This window comes from Egretta garzetta, unplaced genomic scaffold (genome assembly GCF_000687185.1).
Source record: "Egretta garzetta isolate BGI_Z169 unplaced genomic scaffold, ASM68718v1 scaffold72, whole genome shotgun sequence".
Classification (NCBI taxonomy): domain Eukaryota; kingdom Metazoa; phylum Chordata; class Aves; order Pelecaniformes; family Ardeidae; genus Egretta; species Egretta garzetta.
Window position 1 is genome coordinate 3092689 of NW_009259032.1, and position 6000 is coordinate 3098688.

The following is a 6000-nucleotide window of genomic DNA, read 5'->3' on the forward strand; positions in this document are numbered from 1 at the left end:
AACTCTTTAGGAGGGGTGCAACAGTGCTTGAAAGGTCCTCAGGAAACTTGACAGGCTAATTATTGCACTGAAAATACTTCCAAGACAATAGATTAATCTTGAGAGGCACCTGAGAGCAAACAAGAATTCCTCAAGGGAGCAGTTGTCCTGTTTTCCGACTGACTTGCTGTCATGTAGCTCTAGCTAAGATGTGTAAATAGCTATCCTGGGGTAAAAAGTAGGGCTTAGTAATCACTTCCAAGGAGAATATGAGTTGCCATAGCTACAGTACTAAAGCTGGGCTGAGGTTGGATCAGAGCACCATCCCGATCATCCCTTATTTTGACAGAGATATTGTAGTAAGAAGCAGGGCTGAGACATTTATTTTCCCCCATCTTTGACCAATCTAGCTGCCTTACTATGGCATCAATCTCAGCTGCTTGATTGCAAATCCCTTAATTATTCAGGTTTTGAGGAACAATGAAATGCTTAAATGCAGGCTGCTTAGCATCAAGGCCATGGACAATTTCAATACAGGGAGGATGAAGCGTGGGGAAGAGCAGGTCACCTTGGGGGAAATAGGGGAACCTGAACTCACATCTGGGAGCAAAGCTGAGGCGAGTCAGGATAAAAGGGTGCTGAAACACTGGAACGGGTTGCCCAGGGAGGTAGTGGAGGCTCCATCCCTGGAAACATTCAAGGCCAGGTTGGATGGGGCTCTGAGCAACCTGATCTGTTTAAAGGTGTCCCTGCTCACTGCAGGGGGGTTGGGCTAGATGACCTCTAAAGGTCCCTTCCAACCCAAAACATTCTATGATTCTATGAAAAGTGGGGAGAAAGAAGCAAGATGAGGAGAAGAAGAGTAATGACAAAGTTGAGTGGAAAAGGAAGAAAGCACTAAGGGAAGGAGAAAATTAACTGTATCTGCGTAGGGGCTCCTCACTGGCTGGGGGAGAGCAGCGGTGAGAAGCAAGCACAGCACTAAGCTCTGGTTTCTCCACACCAGCAGCCAGCCAGCCTAGCTGCCAGGCTCAGAAAAAACTGTGCTCAGCTCTGTGTTGTGTTTCCCCTTCCTGTCCTTGACAAAAAAACAGGCCCACATGAGCACCATCCACTGGGTCGTGCCCAGGAGGATAAGCAAGGAGCTCATGGTCAAAGGTAAGGCCTGGACACTAGTGAGAACTTATAGGCATGCCAGGATGGGAATAGTTATCACAGCCCTTAGGGACTCCATGGGATGAAGACAATTTATACAGAAGTCCTTGCTTATAACACACATCAGGCCTCATCTCTCCTGCTTAGTATCCAGCAGAGATAATATAAACATCACAGTTCTAGTCACAAAAGCCAAGCAAAATTAAAGTATGTATAAGGAATTCATCCAACTCCTAAGCATTGCACAGATACTTCAGTGAGCCCTTCCTAAAATGAGAAGAGAGACTGCAGACCAGTCTGACTACTTGCACTCACCCGCTCTCAAGGTTTTCTTCGTGGGGAGTGTAAAGTCTGTGCAGATTTCATTCCAGCATGCAATGCTAAAAACAATGCATAATGAAGATAACAAGAAAAGCAAGAATTTGGTGATGAAAGTTCATTTTAAAGACAATTACAGGTTTAGTTATCTAAACAGCATGCTTTTTAAGAACCCTGTTCCTCTTTTCAGCGAGTTTTCAATCTAAACCTGGAAATCAGCACAAGCATTCATAGCATCTTCTACTTCAGACAAGCAACAAAGGAAGCAGAAACTAAAAGGGAAAGGTCATATATTTTGTGCATGCCTGAGAAATGACACTGTTTGTACAATGACGGCAACAGATTTTTCTGGTTTTCCTTCTTAAAATGTATTTGCTCATGTGGGAATCGGAAACTTCACAAGACAACATTGTTTTGAAAAACATGGAAAGGACATCCATATGGATACACAAGGGTATAAACTGACGTAAGTACGAAGCAGCCCCTTAATCCTCAAGGTTAAAGAAAAACTAGCAAAGTGACACACACGTCCTTCCAGCCTGCACTGCTTTGGCTTGACTTCCTTCACGAGTGCTCTCCAACGCATGCTCTTTCATGGTTTGCCCCCACAACCCTCATCCTACCCAGATTAGATCCCTCCAGCTTCACGTGCCTCCTCTTTCACTTGCTCATCTAATGTAGGAGCCTGGCAGAAACTTCCCTACATGCTTTGTTCACCTGGAGTTGCGCGAACCATGCCTTTCACCAAAAATGTGTAAAATTTAGCAGTTTTAACACAACGCTTATACACATGGCACATTCGGACATCCCCAGGGGCTCCTTGAACATGTGTTGTCATTGGGCAGAGCTGGGGCCAAAAGCACCACAGGAGGCTCAAAGCAAGCCATAGGAGCCCATACCCATGCGTCTAAGGGTAACTCTGCTTAAATTCACGTACAGATAGCTGGTTTTCTGCTGTAGTTTGGAGCCCTTGAGTAGATGGCCTGGCTGTGTCTTCTGCTGTGCTTCAAAAAAAATGAGCTATGGGCAAGGTGTCTAGAGGCCACATCGAGGTCATTTGTCAAACTCTGACCTTGCCTCCAGCAATCAAACTGCACCCATCCAGCGTAAAGGCTCTTTGCATCCTTCCTTGGGATGAACTGCAAGACGCAAATCCACCCCCCTCTTCTCCACTTGGAAAAAGAAGCCTCCAGTTTTCACAAGGAACATGTTCCTGCCTACAACAGCCAAACTTTATATATACAGCCAATCTCCTGGTTTTGCTATGAATTATAGGAAATCATTCTCTTAAGTTACAAGAGCAAAAAAATACTTTACTGCAGGTTACTAAAAACTGGTCTTGTTACATGAATATTGGATAATAATGTTTCAAAGGCAAAGAGGTTTTTTTTTTCCCTAAACTTTTCCAGACTGAAAATGCAACTTTATAAATCATTATACCTCCTCCTTCAATATGAGGGAGATGCACTATAAATATTTTCTGCCCCTTGACTGTTCTCTGCTATTTTCTTCAGCTATAAAGCAGCCTGGATATCTGCCATACTTTCTGGTGTGCAGGAAGAGCATGCCCAGCACCTGAGAAGAAATGACAGATTTTTACAATGATCTGCCCAGTACAAGTGCACTTTCTTCAAACCTCTCAGAATTGCACTCATTTACAGCTTATTAACTCAATACTCAACAAAAGTCAGTGTGTTGTCATATATATGCACACTCTATCAGCAAGAAAAATATTTATATTCAAATCACAATTTTTTCCCGTTCTTTATAAGAAAAAAAAAATCAAATGGCATTTTGAACACACAAGAAAAGAAGGAACATCTCCCATTTCCCACCTGTTATGCTTTAACTAATCCACTGCTTAGCAATGCTGACAAGAGACATGCTGCCTCTTAACAAGAAACCTCTAAGCCTCACTGTAAATCAAAGCGCAATGTCTTTTGGACACTGAAGGCTCGCAGGACAATGTGCAGTAAAATCTGCCCTCATTTATGAATTTTATACTTGCATTATGAATCATGCAAGTGTATAAATATTTCTATTGCACACAAAACAAAGCTGGATTTGTATATTTTTAATTGCAAAATCAGTTTCTTTTCCAGGAAAGGATTACCAGCTCTTAATGAAAATAGCTCAGCACTGAGGAGGAAGCACGTTGTAGGCATTACTCACATTTTCAATGAATGAATGGCAATTCCCTTGAATGGTCTGGACTGCTAGGTGAAAAAACAACAAAAAAAAAAGTAAAACCAGAATTAGCCAGATTCCTGAGAAACAGAACATGAGACACTACTACCACCCTGCCGCCCACCTTAATCCATGTTCCTCAACCATCAGAAAGATGCCTCCCTCCTTTTCCTGTAATCAAGGGTTTCTTAAAAAAATAATTCATCTGTACAAACAAACAGGCTTTCATTTTCCTTGTAGTGACGCACAAAGTGAAGCACCAGTCAAAGCTGTGGCTTTTAGACTTTCCCCTGCATGTAAACACAGTGGAAAATGGCCTGTTCGCTTTCTAGATGAAGCAATGGTAGTTTCCCAACCTGAGCAGTGATCATGGTGTTTTGACAGTTATTGCTACAGAGGTTGGCTTAGTCACGTTGACCTAGCCAAAAACACATCAGCCCAGTGGCCCTCCTACTGGGGCCTCTGAAAAAGGCCAGTTAACTCCTTCGGGAGTGGCGGTTATTGCTCCTGAGCCAGTTGCACTTTTGCTGTTACCTGTTGTCAGGCGTTGGTGTACAGCCTTGTGTGGTCTGGGGGGATCTGGAGACGGCTGTAGGCTGACCATGCCGGGGTGTCCAGCAGCCACGCACGCTCTCGCCCCCTCTGCTCGTGCTTGCTTGGAAGGTGCCCTGGTATCCTGCATAATAGGCAAGGGTTACTTCACAGCTGTGTGGCTTTGGTGGCAGCGATGCCCAGGGCACTTTGCACCGTTAATCCACAGCACAGAACCAAGGCTCTTCTCATTTTCACAACTAAAGAGCTTTTCTGTTTAGCATTCGGGAATGCATCTTTTTCTCTCTGGATTCTCAGTGAAGCAATACATGGACTTGCCAGGACCTTGCTGTTCTCTAGATGATAAACATATTAAGTCTTCTGTGCAACAAGTCTATTACTGTTTTGATGACAACTAGCAGTGCACGCTTTCTCCCTGGGATACAGCAGCTGATACTCTTCGAGCTCTCTTGCTTCTGCTAGTCATCAGCATCAAAATTTATACACCATCTTCACAGTGTGCTGAACCTAAGGGGAAAAAAAAAAAGCCATCGTGAGTACTGTGTTCAGGTGCAGGAAAAAAAAATGCACAGAAGAGTCCTGGATGCCTTGTGCAGCTGCCAAATTAGTTTTGCAGATAAAGATTTGACATCTAAGATCCCATACCTAATGTGATTCATATACTGCACGCTAAACGCCAGAGCCACATGGCAGTGCTCATCATACATGAAGCTTCCTTGATAAACAGGTCATGAAAGCATGTTTTTCCCCTTTTCATTAAGAACTAAAAAGCCTCGCAGAATAGAGGTATCATTCCAGCTGTCCCATAAAGACAGCCCTCCTGGATTTGAAAGCACCTTGCATGTTTCCAGCAGCTGACGTTCTCACTTTTCCGCTACTGCCCTTTTACATTGCAAGACAGTCTTAAGATGGGCAATACATCTTATTTACATAAAGTGTAATCCAAATGAAAATCAGGTACAAACCATTTGGCTGTGACCAGGATTTGCAATCGTGTACTTGGAATTTATGAAATAGCACCCTTTGAAATGCAGAGATTTAAAGTTCCTCCAGTGAACAGCACCAGGTTCCCACGAGCGGATTCTCACTGCCCCAGACGTGACGTCTTTTCCCAGCTTAAGCTTTGCTCCGAGGTTCCAGCCCCATTTGATACCACGCCAGCAGCTTCTCCAAAGCATGGCAAAACAGCAGCCCGTGTTTTCACATACATTATGCTACTAAATTAATAACTGAAAAATAAGATTGATTTCTTATCTCAAATTCTCTTACAGATATCCATGATGCCTGCTTAGTTTCTCTTCCCTGTATTTAAAGTCTGGAGGCTTCTTCCCCATGACTGACTGATTTTTTATTTTTGAATGCAAGCCAAGCCAAGTAAATTTGAGTATATTCTTAGCATTTGAGGTTCTGTGTGAAAGCTATATTTGCCTCTTGGTGATGACTATCAAGTGAAATGCCTTGTCAGAATATAAGTTCTGAAATACAGATACTTCTTTGAGTCACTGCTTCTGAATTTAAAACAAGTGCAAATGAAAAAGTACCTGTGTAGTCTTTACCCAGTCTCTTACTTCAGACCCCAGCTGGATCCTGCACTACACAATCTTCAGTAATACTTTGCTTAACCTTGGCAGTCGCTCTCCTGGGGAGGAAAAAGGAAGGAAGAGAAAGAAAAACCAAGATTCCACAGTTTCACTGCATAAAGAATTCAGGATATGTAGGAGCACATTCAGCCTTTACAGCACAAGGCTAGGGAATAGGAAATGCAATACCTGGTTTCTTGCAGTGCCATCTGGTTATAACCTTAACCTT

General features: G+C 43.2%; 1 protein-coding gene across 1 annotated transcript in view; it reads left to right on the plus strand.

Annotated features, from left to right (window-relative positions):
* HPGDS (hematopoietic prostaglandin D synthase) overlaps positions 1 to 6000 on the plus strand; it is a 29642-nt gene that overhangs the window by 15753 nt on the left and 7889 nt on the right. The window lies entirely within an intron of this gene.